The sequence below is a fragment of the Dama dama genome, chromosome 25 (genome assembly GCF_033118175.1).
Source record: "Dama dama isolate Ldn47 chromosome 25, ASM3311817v1, whole genome shotgun sequence".
Lineage (NCBI taxonomy): Eukaryota > Metazoa > Chordata > Mammalia > Artiodactyla > Cervidae > Dama > Dama dama.
The window spans coordinates 53202073-53223830 of NC_083705.1; the positions used below are offsets into that span (position 1 = coordinate 53202073).

At 34.9% G+C, this 21758-nt stretch overlaps 1 protein-coding gene across 1 annotated transcript in view; it reads left to right on the forward strand.

Moving 5' to 3' along the window:
- The first annotated feature begins 11915 nt into the window (after positions 1-11915).
- The window catches only part of CDH9 (cadherin 9), a 138340-nt gene continuing 128497 nt past the window's right edge, over positions 11916-21758 (forward strand). Inside the window, exon 1 of the mRNA XM_061129638.1 lies at positions 11916-12076. The gene's annotated coding sequence lies outside the window, so the exon portion shown is untranslated. The remainder of the gene's footprint in view (positions 12077-21758) is intronic.

The window sequence follows — 21758 nt, forward strand, 5'->3', positions numbered from 1 at the left end:
GAAGAATTTTACACAGTTTGTTGTGATCCACACAGTCAAAGGCTTTGGCATAGTCAATGAAGGAGAAGTACATATATATTTTTTCTGGAACTCTCTTGCCTTTCTGATGATCAAACGGATGGTGCCAATTTGATCTCTGGTTCCTCTGGCTTTTCTAAATCCAGCTTGAACATATGGAAGTTCACAATTCACGTAATATTGAAGCCTGGCTTGGAGAATTTTGAGCATTACTTTGCTAGCGTGTGAGATGAGTGCAATCGAATGGTAGTTTGAGCATTCTTTGGCATTGCCTTTCTTTGGGATTGGAATGAAAACTGACCTTTTCCAGTCCCGTGGCCACTGCTGAGTTTTCCAAATTTGCTGGAATTTTGAGTGCAGCACTTTTACAGCATTATCTCTTAGGATTTGAAATAGCTCAACTGGAATTCCATCACCTCCACTAGCTTTGATCATAGTGGTACTTCTTAAGGCCCGCTAGACTTCGCATTCCAGGAAGTCTGGCTCCAGGTGAGTGATCACACCATCCTGAATATCTGGGTCATGAACACCTTTTCTGTATAGTTCTTCTGTGTATTCTTGCCACCTCTTCTTAATATCTACTGGTTCTGTTAGGTCCATACAATTTCTGTCCTTTATTGTGCTCGTCTTTGCATGAAATATTCCCTTGGTATCTCTAGTTTTCTTGAAGAGATCTCTAGTCTTCCCCATTATATTGTTTTCCTCTATTTCTTTGCACTGACCACTGAGGAAGCCTTTCTTATCTCACCTTGCTATTCTTTGGACTTCTGCATCCAAATGGGTATGTCTTTTCTTTTCTCCTTAGCCTTTCACTTCTCCTCTTTTCACAGCTCCTTGTAAGGCATCCTCAGACAACCATTTTGCCTTATTGCATTTCTTTTTCTTGGGTGATCTTGGTCACTGCCTCCTTTACAATGTCACAAATTCTGTCCATGGTTCTTCAGGCACTCTGTCTATCAAATCTAATCCCTTGTATCTATTTCTCACTTCCACTGTATAGTCATAAGGGATTTGATTTAGGTCATACATGAAAGTTCTAGTGGTTTTCCCTATTTTCTTCAATTTAAGTCTGAATTTGGCAATAAGGAGTTCATGATCTGAACCACAGTCAGTTCCTGGCCTTGTTTTTGTTGGTGGTATAGAGCTTCTTCATCTTTGGCTGTAAAGACTATAATCAATCTGATTTTGGTATTGACCATCTGATGATGTCCATGTGTAGTCTTCTCTTGTGTTGTTGAAGGAAGATGTTTGCTGTGACCAGTGTGTTCTCTTGGCAAAACTCTACTAGCCTTTGCCCTGCTTCATTCTGTAGTCCAAAGCCAAATTTGCCTGCTACTCATGTATTTCTTCACTTCCTACTTTTACATTCCAGTCCTCTATAATGAAAATACATCTTTTTTTTTTTTTTTGCATTTAGTTCTGGAAGTTTTCTTGGTCTTCAAGGAACCATTGAACTTCAGCTTCTTCAGCATTAGTGGTTGGGGCTTAGACTTAGATTACTGTGATATTAAATGGTTTGCTTTGGAAACAAACAGAGATCATTCTGTCATTTTTGAGACTGCATCCAAGTACTGCATTTCAGACTCTTTTGTTGACTGTGATGGCTACTCAATTTCTTCTTAGGGATTCCTGCCCACAGGAGTAGATATAACGGTCATCTGAGTTAAATTCACCCATTCCAGTTCATTTTAGTTTGCTGATTCCTAAAATGTCAACGTTCACTCCTGCCATCTCCTGTTTGACCACTTCCAATTTGCCTTGATTCATGGACCTAACATTTCAAGTTCCTATGCAATATTGCTCTTTACAGCATTGGACTTTACATCCATCACTGGTCACATCCACAACTGGGTGGTATTGTTGCTTTGGCTCCATCTCTGCATTCTTTCTGGAGTTATTTCTCTACTGATCTCCAGTAGCATATTGGGCACCTACCAACCTGGGGAGTTCATCTTTCAGTGTCCTATCTTTTTGCCTTTTCACACTGTTCTTGGGGTTCTCAAGGCAAGAATACTGAGATGTTTTGCCATTCCCTTCTCCAGTGGACCACGTTTCGCCAGAACTCTCCACCATGACCCATCCGTCTTGGGTGGCCCCACACGTCATGGCTCATTAATTGGCTTCTAGAGATGTTCGACAATATACTAAGTGGCAAAGCAGGATTCCAAGATGGTAATAAAATATATGGTCTATTTTTAATTAAAACACTAATACGTAGAGCAACTGATAAATAGGTGATAGAAACATAGATGCATAGATAAAAGACATACAGATTAAAAGATGAATAGACAGATTTTTAACTTTGATTACAGAAGGTACAGAAAATTATATAAGAGGCTCTTAATGTTAGTACCTACATTGAAAGAAAGGGTTGGAAAAGAAAAGAAGGACAGAGAGGAAGAAAAATAAGGGGAAAAGGGGAAGTATAAAGAAATTTAAAGTTTCCATGATGAAAATAATATACGGGATATAATCTCATTTATTTAAAATTAAATGTGTTGATGACTTAAGTTACATGCTAAAAGATAGCGCTAGAAATTTTCTTTTATTTGAGTGATATTGAATAATCTCTGTTTAACTTTTAGAATAAGCATACGATGCTTATATACCCACTATTATACCAACACTATTTTAAGTAAAGAAGAAAATAAATAACAATATTTTTTACTAAATTTTCATTTTGTTTGAAACAAATAAAGTGCATTTACTGGCTAACTAGTTTTATTTCATGTGCTAAAGAGATACAATGATGAGTAAAACTCTAGGGATTTTTAAAATATATTTTTCTCTAATGTAGGTGTCAAGGGAATTTTTGTTATAACACATTATTTTCAGAAAATTTATCTGACTAACATAATCTGGATGAGCATTTCTAAGTATTTCCAAAGATTTACTCATGAGCCAGAAAAAGAGAAAAAAAGCTTTAAAATATGCTTAATACTTATAAATCATTTATAAATTGGTGTGTTCTTTTAACCTAATTCCTTACTAAAACTTATTGTAAATGTAGATACACATTTCCTATGTTATATATAATAAAATACATATAGTAAGAATTTACATTTTAGGTATAGTTCTATGCTGTATAGAAATTTTGTGGATGAAAAATCTTTCCAAAGGATACACGATATTACAGCTATGTTTGGCCAGCAGTGCCTAGAGTCGTGATGCATTTCATTGCCAATGAGCAGTTGAAGGAGACTGTATAGTGCTTAACAGAATGGGCATTAAATTTAAATAGAACTGATTTCTACTCCTGATTCTATCAACTGCCTAGCTAAGTAAATTTTGACAATTTCATTGACTGTTAGTATCCTTGTATTATATCAAGTGAAATCAACATTCACCTTCTAAATTTGAGATATTTGTAAAATACTTGTAGTTATTAATGAAAATATGCAATAAGTCAGTCATTGCTATTATGATAATCAGTTGTATCATTATGAGTGATAGCAGTAGCAGTTGCAATAATAATAATAACAGTGATATTCAGGTGACAATTATAAATATCAACAGAATTTTTAAAAAATAATAAAGAACTCATATAAGACATCCATGTTCTGCATGGTTTATGAATATCCAAAGACTTTAAGGATTCTGAGAACTTCCTGTTTTCACCATCTACATAAAGACAGGAAAATGTTGAAGGTCTTCAAACTGTGATGAAAAACAAAGAACAACTATGAATAATGAATCCAAAATTCTACTTCTGCTGCATTATTTGGTATATGCTTCAATCCAAGATCCCAGAGTCTGTCCATGGTTCATGTTTCATTGCCACAAACATGAGAGTAAACCTACTCTCTTTTATATATCTTTTTTTCCAAAAATTTAGAAAAGTATCGCTTATTGCTCACTAGAGCAGTCAGAGTGCATGCAGTTATGAATCAAGAGTAGAACAAGAGCATATGCAAAGAAATAATTTTGATAATGGGCCCTGGGATTAAACCTGAGTGAGCTGAGAAGTAAGAATCACAAAGGGGTGACAAACATTGAAAGAAGTTATGAGGTCAATGGGGGAGAGATCACAAGGAGAATTAGAATGATGGTCATAAGATTCAAGGAGGAATCAAAATAGGAAAATCAAAGCAAGGAGGAGTCAGTGTGTTGTGTGGAGAATCTAAGTGATTGCTGAGTTTATTAAAAATGATGGCAATTGTTGAAGAGAGTGTCATTTCACCATTGTACATTCTTTCCACCTTTGTCATGGATTAATTGCCCATATGTGTGTGGATTTATCTCCAGACTCTCTTTTCTGTTCTATTGATCTGTGTGTCCTTTTTTGTGCCAATATCATGCTGTTTTGATTACTGCACCTTTGTAGTATAGTTTGAGACCTGTGAAGGTAATAATTCCACTTTGTTCTTTTTCTCAAGACTGATTTGGCAATTCAGGATCTTTTGTGGTTTCATATGAATTTTAAGATTAGTTGTTCTAATTCTGTGAAACAATGAGATTAGAATATTTCTCACATCATATACAAAAACAAGCCCCCCATGGATTAAAGACATAAAAGTAAGACCTGAAACTATAAAACTCTTAGAAGAAAACATAGGCAGGACATTCACTGACATAAGTCATACAAATATTTTTTACCTGTTTCATAAAACAAAATCTAATAGCAAAAATAAATAAATGAGACTTAATTAAACTTAAAGTATTACAAAGCAAAACCCAAAAGATGACTTATGAAACAGGAGAAAATATTTGCAAAATGGGGGAAATTTTTTTAAATTATATGACAGAGAAGTTAATTTCCAAATATAGAAACAGCTCATACAACTCAATATTTAAAAAAAAAAACTGATTAAAAATGGGCAGAACACCTGAATACACATTTTTTTCCCAAATAAGAAATGCAGATGGCTAGCAGGCACATGAAAAGATGTTCAATATCACTAATCATTAGAACAATGAAAATCAAAACAACAAGATATTACCTCACAGCTGTCAGAATGACTGTCATCAAGAAGCCTAAAAATAGCAAATGCTGGAGAGAATGTGGAGACAAAGGAACCCTTACCCATTGTTGGGGGAAAGGTAAATTGGTGCAGCCATTATGGAAAACAATAAGGAAACTCCTCCAAAAACTAAAAAGTAGAACTACCATATAGTCTAGCATTTACATATCTGAGTATACAGCTGGAAAAAAAACACAAAAAACAACACTAATTTGAAAAGATGCAGGCAGATTCTTTACCATCTGAGATACCAGGGAAGTTCTGAATGTTCATATCATCCTTGCTTACAATAGCTGAGTTAAGAAAGTAACCCAAATGCCCATCAATACATGAATGGATAAAAAAAGATGTTTTATATATATAATGAAATATTACTCAGCCACAAACATTGAAATTCTGCCATTTTCAGCAATGTGGATAGATTCAGAGAAAACTATATTTAGTGAAATAAGTCAGATCAGTTCAATTGCTCAGTCATGTCCAACTCTTTGCAACCCCATGAACTGCAGCACACCAGGCCTCCCTCTCTGTCACCAACTCCCGGAGTTTAAACAAACTCATGTCCATTGAGTCAGTGATGCCATCCAGCCATGTCATCCTCTGTCATCCCCTTCTCCTCCTCCCTTCAATCTTTCCCAGCATCAGGGTCTTTTCAAATGAGTCAGCTCTTTGCATCAGGTGGCCAAAGAGAAAGACAAATACTGCGTGATATCACTTATATGTGGAATCTAAAATAAAACACAAATGAATGAATATGCAAAACAGAGACAGATTCACAGTATAAAACTACTGGTTGTGAAAGACAAGGGGAAAAGGGGGTGGAAATGAGGGATATGGGATTAACAGATACAAGCCATATGTATAAAACAGACAAGCAGCAAGTGTATACTGTATGGCAACAAGAATCCTAGCCATGATCTCATAATAGCTTTTAATGGAGTATAATCTGTAAAAATACTGAATTACCTTGCTATACACCAGGAACAAATACAATATTTTAAGTCAACTATAGTTCAAAAAGGACTTCCCTGGTTTCTCCGCTGGTGATGAATCTGCCTGCAATGCAGGAGACCCTGGTTTGATTCCTGGGTGGGGAAGATTCCCTGGAGAAGGGATAGGCTACCCCACTCCAGTATTCTTGCCTGGAGAATCCCCATGGACAGAGGCACCTGACGGGTTACAGTTCATGGAGTCCCATAGTGTTGGACATGACTGAAGGGACTAGGCAGCAGCATACTTAAAAAAAATGATGATGTTGGTGGTTAAAACTAATAGTAAGAAGAAGAAGAAAAGTAGTAATAGTAAGAAGCAGCCGCAGCAGCAGAAGCAGCAGCCAACCAAGTACTCAGTTTCAATGCATGAGGATTAATCATCTGGCCATTAATAAAATGATTTCAACAAGGAGAATCAGGTATGATGAAATCTATGGCAAGAATGGATAGAAGAGTAAGGAAAAATGGCCCTAGCAATGACAAGCTAGGAGATCACTGATCCCAACTGGAGACCTGTGGAACTCCAGGCTATGGGAATGACACCATTTCTCAAGTGAGAAACATGAAATGGAAAAGAATCTTCAGACAACAGCATGGTTTGAGTTAAAACAGGGAACTGAAAGTAATGTTCAAAGAAAACTCTGAGAATACAAAGGATTTCCTAATGTCAAACAGATCTGCCAGTGGGCATATTTGGAACAAGGGAACTCTGATGAGATTTGGGGATACCTCAAATCACAGAGTGATAAAAATCATGATGATGGTAGATGATTAGAGAAGCTTCAACTGTTGTTTTCTTGCATGCATGATCAGTTGTGTCTTTCTCTTTGCAATCCCATGAACTGTAGCTGTCCAGTCTCTTCTGTTTACAGAATTTTTCAGGCAAGAATATTGGAGTGGGTTGTCATTTCCTCCTTCCTGATTCAGGGATTGAAGCCTTATCTCTTGTGTCTCCTGCATTTCAGGTGGGCTCTTTACCACTGAGCCACCTGAGAAGCCCTGGAGAGGGCCTGATTTAAGTAGGAATGTGGGCAATAATGGGGTTACTGTAGTAGGTTGTTTAGGGGAAAAGAATAGCTTATAACTTTTGCTTCATTCCTGAGTATAATCTTCATGGGAGATTGGAGATATACATATGATAGTGGTACACAAAAGCTCTTGTGCAAAGCCTTTTGAGCTGAGAAAGAGGAAATAATTCTTTCCCAGCTAGTGGTCTTAAATCCCAGGATAGTCCTATGTGTGGTGTCATAGTGCAGGAAGCCTCTCACTGTTGTCTCAGTGCAATATCCATGCCTTTATGGTCCTAATTAAATGATGTAGGACAAATTGTATTTTAAAAAATTCACTTGAGTATCAAGGTTATTTTATTCATTAATTCTTCTTCTTTAAAAAGGTTTTTCTACTTCAGTGCAAGATAAACTAGCAGAGTGACTACTTAACTTTTTCAATGTCTTTCTCAACAAAAACATCAATCTCAGGAATAGCCAGGTGAAAGAGATACATAGGGCATGGTATGGGGAAAAGGTTTGGAGCTTCCATGTGATAGCCAAGAACACCACTCTCCTCAAATTTCCACTTTTATACCATCTGGATGCTCTCCAAATCTGGTCTTTTTGGTTTTCCTGTGGAGGTTTCATTCAGTTCAGTTCAGTTCAGTCTCTCATTCATGTTCGACTCTTTGCGACCCCATGGACTGCAGCACACCAGGCCTCCCTGTCCATCACCAACTCCTGGAGTTTACCCAAATTCATGTCCATTGAGTTGGTGATGCCATCCAACCATTTCATCCTCTGTCATCCCCTTCTCCTCCCACCTTCAATATTTCCCAGCATCAGGGTCTTTTCAAATAAGTCAGCTCTTTGCATTAGGTGGCCAAAGTATTGGAGTTTCAGCTTCAGCATCAGTCCTTCCAATGAACACTCAGGACTGATCTCCTTAAGGATGGACTGTTGGATCTCCTTGCATCCAAGGGAATCTCAAGAGGCTTCTCCAATACCACAGTTCAAAAGCATCAATTCTTTGGAGGCTTTGTTACATAGGTATAATTGATTAAATCATCAGACACTGGCCATTGAGTCAATCTCCAACTTCCCTCCCCTTCCTAAATCAAGGGAGTGGGACTCAAATCTCCAACCCCTATAATCACATGTTCTGAGCTCAGGCAGGACCCTCTGGGGCCCCTAAGCATGGAAATCTTTCTGTCCCCTGTTTCCTGACTCTAGCCTTAATGACCTTCTTTGAGTTCCAAAGGATAGACTCAAGTAGCTGCTAATTCAGGAAGGGAGAGGGAGGCAAAGACTATGGAAGAACAAGCCAGTAAACGAAGAGTGCTGTTTTGAGGCAGGGTCCTGGCGCAACCTCAAAGGATACACATACCAATGTAATTAACTCCTCTAAGGGGTCAACCTCTTTGAGAATTGGACCATAAAGAAGGCTGAACACTGAAGAAATGAAGCTTTCATACTGTGGTGCTGGAGAAGACTCCTGAGAGTCCTTTGGACAGCAAGGAGATCAAACCCGTCAATCCTAAAGGAAATCAGCCCTGTATTTTCATTGGAATGTGATGCTTCCGATGCTGAAGCTGAAGCTTCAATAACTTGGCCACCTGTTGTGAAGAGTCAACTCATTGGAGAAGACCACGATGCTGGGAAAAATTGAGGGTAGAAGGAGAAAGGAGCAACAAAGGATGAGGTGGTTGGATACTATCACCGACTTAATGGACATGAGTTTGAGCAAGCTCCAAGAGATGTTGAAGGACAGACAAGCCTGGTGTGCTGAGGTCCATGGGGTCACAAAGAGTGACTGAACCACAACAAAGAGATCAACATTCTTCATACCAGAGAAAGACACCACCCTCCATGCACGTTGCCTTAAAGTAACCAGAAAAACTCATTGAGAAGATTGTGCATGCTCAGTCAATTCAACCGTGTCCAATTCTTTGCAACCCCATGAACTGTAGGCCACCAGGCTTCTCTGTTTATGGGAATATCCCAGCAAGAATACTGAAATGGGTTGCCATTTCCTCCTTCAGGGGATCTTTCTGACCCAGGGATCAAACCCTTGTCTCCTGTGGCTCTTGCAGTGGCAGCAGATTCTTAACCACTGAGACACCCGGGACGTGCCAATCTTTTCAGCATCCCTCTACGTAAAGCATTGCCATGAAAGTTCTCACTAAATCCCCCTGGCTTGGGACTTTATGAGGGCAGAAGTCCACTGTGCCCCTCTTTGCCTGGCAAACCAATAAAGCTATTCTTTTCTACTTCACTCAAAACTCTGTTTCTTAAGTTCAGTTTGGCACTGGTGAACAGAAACAGATTTTGGCATCAGTTCTCCTGTCATCCAGCCCCCATCCTTAGGTGTAGTTTAGTAGTCACCTCACTGACCTAAGAAGAGGTACCTTTTGGATCTTACTATTTAGGGAATTCCAATGATTTTAAGGAGCTCTGTGCCAGAAACCAGGATGAAGATATATATATATATATATATATATATATATATATATCTTATTATATATCACAATATCATACAGGAGTAAGCCAATTGCTTTGAATCGTGTTATATAGATGAGCCCCCAGGTATGAAGACACAGTATATTCAAAGACTAAGGAAAAAAAAAAAAAACCACCAAAACACAGGATTTTTTTTTTTTTTTTTGCAATAAGGTAGTACTTTTAAAGTTCCAAATAATTAAGAAAAATTAATTCAAGCTAAAGTTATATTGAAAAGAATAATTCAAATAACATTTTATATTTACTAGAAATGAAATATACTCCTACTACTGTTAATAATGACGATGATTAATAATTTTGTGCAAACTTTTTGCTAAATATTTATAAACACTATACTAAGTATCAAAAGCTGTTTTGTATAATGCAGAATGCTACTTATATTTGAAACTTAAAGATAGCTATACACATAATATAAAGTAATTTTCAGTAATCCCAAGGTTTAGGCCTCCTATTTTCAAATGCTCCAAATCACTGTGACAAAGGATAGAAAGGTAGGGGATTTCTGAGACAGTAAGATAGTAACCATTTTTTTAGTTGGCAAGTTCCAATCTCCCACCTCTAGAAGTAGTAAAAATAACTTCAAATCAGGCAACAGAATGTTTTGTTGGATTTTGAATTTCACACAAAACAGCCTTTCCCTACAGTTGGGTTTCCGTGGGAAATGAAATGCATGCGACTTTAGGGATTTAAAGCTTTTATTTGTGAACATTCACCTTAAACTATGATAAAATATTTTGTTTGGTTCCTTTTTCCCACTTTACAAGCATTACTTTATCAGCATTAACAGAGAGACTTCTATAATATGTTTATTTAAAGGAACAAGGAGACCTGGAAAAAATGAATATAAAGGAGAATGTGAATTTTATATTAAGTGTCTTTGCCTCGAGAAAACTCTCTTAGCCTCTGTGAAAAATTCACTAAGCTGTTCTTAACCACTTGGATCTATCCAGTCTTGGACAATATGCTTTATTTCTTCTTTCACTTCCTTCATTTGTAGATAAGTTAAATCCCTTTTTGCTGTTGTCCATCTGTCGCTAAGACATCAGACTCCTTGCAACCCCATGGACAGACACTCCAGGCGCCTCTGTCCTCCACTATCTCCAGGCGAGTTTGCTCAAATTCATGTCCACTGAGTAGGTGATGCTGTCTAACCATCTCTTGGTTGAGGGCTGGATGGTGTCCATTTCCTACACTTTAAATTCACAAATATTTAAAAACTGTGTACTATTAATTAAATTATCATGCATTAGCTATGTCACATTTTATTTTGGGACAACTGGAACTGTATTTTCTAAGTATTTATTTTCCCTTTTAAGAAAGGAATTTCTATAATGCACATAAATAACAATACCTCAGATAGGCAGCTCTATTATCTGCACTTCATGGATAAGCTTCACCACTGGGGGGGAAGAAGTGGCAATTTTATTTTTATTTTCTATTGTCAGTGTTCCTTTGAAGCATCAAATAGAATATTGATATTTTTGACACTTATGCTATTTACTTACTGTGATTTAACGAGCCGTTATAAAGTGAGCCATATTCTCACTATGCATTTCATACAACTATTACTAGAACTTCTTTTCAGAAGGATTTATCTACAAATCAATATTTCTCTTATTGTGCCATTTCCAGAAGTACTAAAGAAACTTCTCTTCTGAACCAAGATTTGATTCTGTTACAGTTTACCCTCTCTAATAGTTGTACAATATATAGCAGCAAATCTAACAGGTGGAATATTTAGTTTTTATGATGTTGCTATGGTCACAATTATATGTGGACATTTCCAAGAAAGGTAGAAAATACAATTGCATTATCAAATAATAAGCAAAATGTTATAGAAATCTGAGATCATGATTAAAATCATTTTCTTTACTGAAAAAATCACGTTAAGATATTAGATGTCTTAAAATTATTGTTAATGAAAGATTATTTTAGTCTATAAACTCGGAGACACAGATAAAAATTCATGATCACTGATAAATAGAATTTAGATTCTTTCTCTTCCTTTTCTTAAACTTTGAAATTGAAACAGGTAGTCATGAATTCTGCGGGGACTATACACAAAATTCCTTATGAGTATCCACACTGTCCATGTGATATATATTTGCTGCAGATGATTTACAGGTTACAGACATGCTGTGACCTTTCTCTCCCCACTGCAAACATATTAAGCAGAGCTGATTAACGGAGACGGAAAACACTGGGTTGTTTTCTCTAACGGGAGTCTTTGACAAAGCCCTCTTTGAGCCCTCCCACTTCATTCGCCTGCAAATCGCCGTGCCTAAAGAGTCTTTAGTCCCCAACCCAAACCTGGAGCCCTGCAGCGCCATCAGCGGCAATATCTTCCTATGTGAGGGACGTCTCTTATTAATCAGAAACGCTGAATGGAAACCAATCAGATAGAGAGTTCCTTCGGCTTCAGCTTCCTGCCTGTCTGAGTTAAAAGTGATGCTCGCTGAAAGAGGAAGGCACATTGAGACTTAGGAAGATTCAGCTGAGAAAATACTATAAAAAGAGAAGAGAAGGAATGAGAGAGAAGCAACGCCGGGATCGTCAGCGCTGAGCAGGGCTAAACTCAATTTCATTGCGGAACAAGGTAAATGTCATTTACTTTGCTTGACATTCTAAGCTATTTAATTTTTGCTTTCTTGTAATGTAGTAATACAAATAGTGCTTTTCTCCTAGTTGCTATATTTTGCTCTTTCGTTTTCTCTCTCAACATTTGAAAGCAGGTAAGAGTCCATTTTTTAGTATTTGGATAAGATTAAAATGCTCAGGGAAAAACTTGCAATGTTTGCTTCTTATTTTACTTTTACAAAACTGATACCACCAAGGCTCTTTTTATAGTGCTCAAATTTGCATATGGAGCTTTATTAAAAAAATAAAACTAAACTTCACATCATGTTGATTTGGGTGGCTTTGAAACATATTAATTTTGTTTGTGTGTACTATTATTAGATTAATTTGAAATAGACTCCTGTTTTTCTCATAACTTTTGCTTACATAATTTGAGTCAGAACTGTCAAAAATAAAACCATCTTGATCATGTCTTAAAAAGTGATTTATTTTTAATATTAAAATGAAATGGCATAGAAATAATAAAAATACCACATATATAGATAAACATAGGATGCCAGGATAATAGTAATCACTTTACCTGGTGAAGGAGGTTTCTTCACATATTTGTGGTTCTCACTCAGGTCAACATTCTGAATGTGTACATCTGTTGGCTATAATTGTTCTCCATTATTATGGGCAAATGTATCTTAATGTAATAAAGCCAGGATGAAAACCACAGGAGGGAGTTTCAAAGGCAAAATTGGTGTGTTTTATTTGAAGTGATATGGAAAATGCAACAACTTAATGGAGCTTTTTTTTTTTTTACCTTGCATGCTCAATGTAACCCTTCACATCAATTATATTTTCAAGCACGCTAATCTCTAAAAAGCCATGATGAATTTTAACTAAAAGGTCATCAATATTCTATAGCACTTACATTTAGATACTGTTAACAGTGTATGTTCTCAGAATCTATTTTAAATGATAAAAGTGCACAAAAGAACAGTGATCACCTGTAGTAAAGTTCACATTTATTTGTATTATCAACTTTTGGAAGTCTTTTCTGGGAGACTTGTAATATAATATTGTGTTGCATATCTAAGAGATTAATAATCAAGATTTTTTAACAAGGTCTTTGAAATCTGTAGCATAAAAAATGAGTGATTTTTGTAACTGCCTAAGGTGGTAACTTTTGCATGACAGGAGGAAATCTCCATGTGGCTCTCTATTTTTCTGTGGAAATAGAATGTTGCCCATCTTCAGCCATTAACTAAGAATGAACTTGATGATTCAATGTTCTTAACTTGGCAAAAAAGTACAATTTAAAAACCTCTAGCATTCAGTAGAGGATGGATCCTATTTTCAGACTGAGACACTGCTTCATTACCTAGTCAGTGCTATGTCAAGGGTAGACATCATTTGTGTAACTACAAAACTTGTTAATACAGGATTGAACAGTAGATATTTTTTGAAAAATAAAGAAAATGAAATAACATGCTATTCCAGCACATAGCAGCAGAGAAATGGGACTCAACACAAGCAGCATGTATGTGTGGTCTTGTCGTCAAACATATTATGGATTCAACTGAAGTTTTCTAAAATGAAGTGAACAAAGTAATTGTATGCACTTAATAGATATATGCTGAGGTGTTGAAATGCTGTCATCTCTGTATTTGTTTTGAAACATGAGAAAGTGTAAGATAAAGCTCATGATATGAGAAAATCTAATTCTGGAAATAATGAATAGAAAAATGCTTCAGAGGAAGCAGATTAGTAGTATCAATTTAGAAAGAATTCACTAACTTTAAGTCAGAAAGGTTTGTTAGGACTGAAAAGCAAATCATTTAAGATCATATTACTTTCTAGGATAGAAAAATGATTTTCCCCTTATACTATTTAGAGTTTAAGAACAATTTTGATATGGTTCACATAATTATACCACCAATATTGTATTCGTTGTATAATTGGAATAAAAATGTCTTGTACCACAGCCTATGTATAAAAGATTATGGTATCAAAGTTAGCTTTGAAATTATGTCTTTAAATGTTATGTTGCTCTACTTGATGAATTACATGTTAGATGAGACGCTCTTCTGAATGTCACCTTGTGTAAAAAGATTTCATTGGGTATTTGTTATTTTACTGTGACCCTCATACACACAAAGTTTAGTCAGTTTAAAGTCCCTTCTTTGGTACATGCCCTAAATACAAAAAAAAAAAAAAAAAAAAAAAACCTTCATCTGAGATTTTTATTCTGCTGAGTTACCTCTTTATAGACATCAGTAGTAATCTAAGGCAGACATGCATTCCCTACAATCTTTGCACAGTCTGGAGGGGCAGTTAATCAGAATGCTTTGGACAATGCTTAAAATTACATAACATAAAATATGTGAGTAATATGGCAGTATATTGTATGCAAGAAAATATAAATTAAGCTGTGTTAATTAAAAAACATGCATGTGTGTCATGAATAAACATTGGCTGTAACTTGTTCTCTATGAAAGTGAACAGACTGGATGGATAATTGTTTAGTGTTAATACAAATGCTTCAATAAACTATATCATTAGTTTGTTATACTCTTTATTTTAAATATAAAGTATAAATAAATCTAATGTTTTTAAAAAACAGAGTATGATACTTTAAAAATGTCCAATGTGATATTTTTAGTATTTGCACCTCTGACTTCAAGGACACATATATAAGTATCTTATAATATATATTCATACAACATATATTATAATATATTATTCTATTCTATTATAAAAGCTCTAGGTAGGTTCTTAGGCATTTTACTTGCTAATTTATCTACTTAGGTTTTCTTAAGAAAGAAGAAAACATTCTAAATGGTACCAAAGGGTATTGGTCTTAGCTTTGTTTTTACCTAATGTAAATTTATGAATAAATTATTTTTACTGTAGAATAAGACATTTCTTAAGGTAAAGAAATAATTTCCTTTGTAGCTTGCATATCTGTTTTCAAAATGAGCTGTGTCTTAAAATATACCTGCCTCAAACCTCTTAATGTCTATGACATCTTATCCTCTTATTTGGGTGTTAACATAAAATCCTAGAACTTTAGAAAAGCGGTTTTAACCACCTACAACTTTGATGTTGCACAGGAAAACTAAGGTTTAGGAAAATCAGATTATATAACCAAGGATGTCAAATTATTTATGAAAATTGTCAACACTTTGTGAAAATATATCATTACGTGGGAACATTATGTGAAAGTTGAGCATGAGAATCATATCAGGGGTACACACACACACACACACACACACACAGTGACTAGCTGAAAATACTAGATTGTTTTAAACATCCTGAAAAAGTTTATTTTTTTTTTTTTCTTATGAGTCACTTCAAATTCCTCTGCCTGGAACTACCATTATCCTCATCAATAAAATAAGGAAAGGAATGCACAGTGAGGAGAGTATCTTTATAGCACTCTTATACATTTTCATAGCAGTCCTAATATGTTAATGTACTTATCCCTAAATTTAGCACTGCTGAGAGATGGTCTTATAGCCACATTAAGAATGCAAAGTGCCTGAGTAAAAGAAGGATCTCTGGAGCCTAACCAAGACATTTTATATTAACACTATCAAGACACCTCCCAAAGCATAAAAGTCATAATAATGGATCTTACTACTTATGAAGAGCAAATGGAAATCTCATGAGGTTATTGTTGCTGTGGTGTGTGTGTGTATAACACATAGTCTTTATGCTACAGTCCATGGGGTCACAAAGAGTTGGCCACAACTTAAGGACTGAACAACAATTTATTTTTAAGAGAAAAGGTGGAGACAAGGAGAAGGGAGAAGAACTGAATATTTTCTTAAAGTGACATCCAAGGTTTTCCTTTTTTTCCCTATTCAATCACTTTGCTAAATTATAAATCAATTGCAGGAAGAATGGCTGTACTCATATTCTATATTTCTATTCATGAGCAAGATAATTATTGGTCTTTCTGATTAATCAATGAAACACCAGAGCATATGATTGTTTTGTAAGCATTAATTAAAAAACCTACTCCTTATATCACTGTCTGAGATTAACATTTTGGAAAGAATGCAGATAGCAGTGACTAGTAGTTGTTATTTGATTCTTGAGTTTAAAGATGAATGTGTAAGAAATAGATACACCTGATAGAATTTATATTGGAATATGTCAAAATCACTACACTTTATGTATTATTAATAGAGTATCCAATGAATATTCATATTTTCCTCATATTTACTGAAACAAGATCTTAGGAAATTCATAAAAAACAAGAAACAATATTTACAGAAAGGAAGTGTAATAAGGATGACAGCAATGCATAGAAATGTGTAATCTAAGAAAATAAACACCAGTAATTCTCTTCCTGTGATAAGAGATATCATGTGAAATATAGTGCTTTTATGAACTAGGCCCTCAATACTACAAGTTTTCAAAGGGTGTTTTCCTTCAGACAAATAATTTCTTTATCATCTATTTTTTTCTAGCAAAACAGGTTATTGAACTGATTTAATATAATTGCTTTAGATATTTTTTCAAAATATTAACACCTATGTGTTATAAACACGCCACAATTCAAGGCTCTTTTCACTGTAATGGTAATTAAGCCACAGATGAAACACTGGTGAACATTTACAGGTCAAATTACAAAGTAATATCTGTCTCTCTATGCTGTGTACTGTGTTTGGTCGCTCAGTCATGTCTGACTTTCTGGTACCCCATGGACTATAACCTGCCAGGCCCCTCCGTCCATGAGGACTCTCTATGCAGGAATACTGGAGTGGGTTGCCATGCCCTCTTCGAGGGTTATCTATCTATATCTTTATATATTTATCTATGCATCTCCATCTGTACGTATTTCTGTATCTGTATCTATAGGTAGATCTGTGTGTATGTGTTTGTGTGTACCCAAAAATAAATAATGGAAAAAATAGAAAGGAATAACATGATCAATTGTTTCTATGTACAAATTATTATAGCCTTTAAATTAGTAGAATGGTGTAATATTAAACAGTAAAAATCTATTTTATTGGCAATCATGGATATTATGAACAAATGATGAAATAGGAGTTAAAACTATGTTTTAATACTGGAAAAGTTTAAACACAAAGTTCATGTTTTATGGCTGACTTTTTTAGATAAGGAGAGTTACCCTTGCATTTTTTAAAACCATAACTAGAAATAATCACCTTCCATTTGACGTGCACAATTCTTGAAGACTTCATAAAATTATAATCTGTTTACCCAATCGTATGGTGGGTAGAAAATAAAGTAGGAATTTTAATGCTATCTAAAGCCAAATTGGTTAAAACAGATTATTTTTATTGGAAAATAACATCTTTATTATTTATTTAAAATATAGAAATAGCACATCATATATGATGACATTTTAAATGATTTATTTGGTCATTTTTAGCCTCCAACTAATAAAAAAAAAAAAAAAAACTAATATAAAAAAAAAAACTATTTGGTCATTTTCCATAGTTGAGGGTGTCAATAGCCATTTTATATTTCTTGTATTATTGAGTGAATTAACTGTTTGCTTATCCAAATTTTCTTTATAATAAAAATATGACACTAAGATTAAATACCATTACTTTATGTCATATAACTTATATACAATAATTTAATAAATCAATGAAGGATAAATATGTGTATTACTTCCAGTCCTTCCAGGTTAATTTTATAACTTAGCATACTACAAATTAACTATGCATGTACCGAGCAGGGTTGAAATAGGTTTAACTATTAGAATAAAAGCAATACTTTTCCTTCTCCCCTAAATCTTGTCAGTTTATCTAGGTGATGTGACATTTTATATATATTGTCAATTCAGTTATGCTTTTTTGATTACAAGAGCATTAAATAAGATTCAGGTTTGTATTTCTGCTAATACTTAACTCTTCCAAAGACTAAATAATTAATACTATTATAATAACACATATGAAAATCATCTTTCTTAAATGTTTAACTTAGAATTAAGTTTCCTGATGCAGTCGTTAACAATGAAGAATGTTATCATATCGGGAAGAAATAATTTTTTTATAATTAAAATTAACTTTGGTCAATTTAGAATAGGGAGTTCTATTGAAATAAAAATAGTGAATAACAATAATAAGCTTAAAATTTTTAGTATTATAGTTATTTTAGCTCTTTAAAATGAAGATTTTTTAAATCAATGCTATCTATATCTATATATTTAAATGTCTCTCTATATATTGAATATATATATATATATGTATATATATATCTCATGTGTCTAAAACTCACTACTTTGGACCTGAGACCTATGTTAAATTTTGCTTTCAGTAGGTAAATAAGGAAGATTGTTTTATTTAAATAAAAAAGTTTTAATTTTGGAAATTTAGAAAATTGATTTCAGAAAATTAAGTGGGCAATTGTTCTAATAGAATTTTTTAAAATAAATATATATCAGGAAACTACTTGAGTTTATAATTACAAATGCCCAAAGATGAATACTGAAACTGATAGAGACCAAATGACAGAATGGAGACTAAAAAAGTAGTGAGATTCAATGGCAGACTCAGTAGCAGAGACACACAATGATTTAATAATGATGCTATCATGAGGGTCTGATGTCTCCCCAAACCTTCTTGTGGTTTGCTGCTGACAAATGAAGGATTATCTTTGTTGTCATTGTAACTCTTTATTTAAACACAGGCATAAAGATTCCTCTCCATTTCACTCAAGACTAAACTGTGTTTATTGAAGTTTTACATTGAAATTGAGCTTTAAGCATTTTCAGGGAGGAATAAAATTTTACTTCAGGATAAATAGGTCCATTGTGTATGTCTTGCATTATACTTCAATGACCATATTATTAAATTGCGGGTTTCCCTGGTAGCTCAGTTGGTAAAGAGTCTGTCTGCAGTGCAGGAGACCAGGGTTCAATCCCTGGGTAGGGAAGATCCCCTGGAGAAGGAAATGGCAAACCACTCCAGTATCCTTGCCTAGAAAAACCCATGGATAGAGAAGCCTGATGGGCTGCAGTCCATGGGATTGCAGAGTTGGGCACGACTGAGCGACTAACACACACATTAAATTGCACTCGTCTAAAACTATAAGAAAATGTAGGTAAACAACCCAAATGGAAAGAATGTTGAGTAAATTCTACCCCAGAATGACAATTTAATTTAGATGGTGGGCTTTGACAAACATATCTTTATATATTTATAACTAATATTTTTATATAAAATATGGATTTGACACAGATTTTAGAAAACAAATAACTATAGAATTCTATATATAGTCTTACAATGCAATGACATTCTATAAATAAGAGATGTTTTATAAACTATCAGTGATACACATTTTATTAAAATTACAGCTCTATATCATTTTTCTAAATGTAATCATTTAATGTTTTTATTACTTTTCATCCAGCATTTTGACTTATGTCAATGGAACCCATATGAAATTAATCTTTATCCCCAAGATGACAAAAATTTTAAGTATTAAGTAGTCATTTTACTAAAAGTAGATTTTTTTTTTTCTTGGTCATGCCACACGGCTTGCCCTTGACAATGAAAGCACACAGTGAAACCACTGGTCACCGGTGGATACATTCTCAGTCGCTCAGTCATGTCCAACTCTCTGTGACCCCATGCACTGTAGCCTGCCAGGCTCTTTTGTCCATGGGTTTCCCCAGGCAATAATACTGGACCACCAGGGAATTCCCACTAAAAGTAGCTTTTTAACCTATTTAATATATAGGAAAGTAAGCATATGTTAAGATTATGTAAAGAACTTTTTGTCTTTAACAAGTGATTAAAATGTTCTCAATGATAAATTCACTGATAAGATACATCAAGTGAAGGAATGACAGAGGATGAGATGGTTGGATGGCGTCACTGATTCCACCGACATAAGTTTGAGAGGACTCCGGGAGATAGTGAAAGACAGGGAAAGCTGGCATGCTGCCTTCCACGGGGCCACAAAGAGTTGAACATGCCTTAGCCACTGAGCAAGTATATAAGTATTTAACTATATATAATGCATTAATTTTCTAATATGCTTGGTGACATGTATTGTGCTGAAAATGTTAAATATATTTCTCCTTTAACTATGACTATTATCTCTGAGGCAAAAAAAAAATGATCCACATCCATCTTCTTTTAACCTTTCACTTCTGTTTGAATTCTGAATTGTTTGGTGGCTAAAATAGATTTCATTTGAGTTGTCTGTTTCCCAGTGATTTCTACCAAATAGAATGTAAATCTGTACTGATTCATGGAAGGCAGATTTTTTTTTTTTCCGATGCAATGACCTGTGATAATTTATTTCTCTTGCTGCTTTTAACTACTTTAGCTTTCTTACCTTCAATGAAATTTTAGTTTTCTGCTATTTCTGTTTCCCTGTTTACTGCTTTGCTCCTTCCACCTACCGCTACACCTTCAGTTTTTCCTACCCCTACACCTTCTCTAATTCCAAGACAGAATATATTTAACTACAAGTGCTTTTTCATTCTTCATTTGGCTTGCTTTTCAGGGAGATGATTCAGTGAACTGTAACAGAAAAGTAGCCTAACTCGAGGAGCTCCTTAGATGTGACACTAATAAAAATTGGTCAGTATATTCAACGGGTGATTTTATTGATGGAAACACTTCTGATCCATTCCACTTCTCCCAACTTTACCTTCTAATTGACTGGATGTGGGCCTTATGGTGGTGGTTTAGTCGCTAAGCCATGTCTGACTCTTGTGATCCCAGGAACTGTAACCCGCCAGGCTCGTCTGTCCATGAGATTTTCCAGGCAAGAATACTGGAGTGGGTTGCCAGTTCCTTCTTCAGGGGATGGGCATTATGGGGAGCTGAATATTACCGAGGTCACAATTCATTAAGACGAGATAAGTGGAACAAAGAGAAATGGTACTACTGACTAGTGGGTTTGACTACAAGTCCGGGAATGTAGCCCTGACTTGCATTCAGCTGCATGAAGATTTTGGAGAACCATTAAGAAAAATCAGGACTTGAAACTGGTAAGGCTGTTTTTTATATAGTTAATATACATAAGGTGTATGTGTGAGGAGACAGATTAGCAAAAGTATTTTCATGCTGACTGCTCAAGAATCCCAAAACTGATACTTATGAACTGTTCACATTAAGAAGCTGATTGTGTCCCATTTTCATTTAGTGGAAATGACAGCCCATCTTACAGTTCGCTGACACTGGTAGAAGCAGTGCTTCTCATAACCTCAATAGCAGAATGTGTTGTTCTAAATATGTGCAGGTTTATTGAGAAGTCTGTTCAGCATCCTATATGCATCCTTTATGTTCTTTTAAGCTCACTATCAAGAGAACAAGATCTGATTAGTTGTAGAAATTAATTTATCCATTGGCTGATTATTTCATTTTCTTAGCTTTGAATTTATTCATCACTGAAGATCTGCTTCACTTCTAAGGCTCTGTGCTATTGTGGGACATGTGCTGGGAAGACCATCGCATGAAAATCACTTTTATTTCCAAACAGCTTCAGTTGTTAGAGAATCTCCTCTTGCCATAAGTGGCAACATTTATCTTTACTGTCTCTCTTTATTTTTTCTTAGTTTTCCTTGGTATTAATTTTTATTTCACCATTATGTAATAGTATTAAAAGAAAAGCATTAAAAAAACATTGTCCAGCCTATACTTTCCTTTCAGTGTGAACAGGCCTTGTTACTTCAGTTTTAAAATAAGTAACATTTTATAGACTGCTATACCATT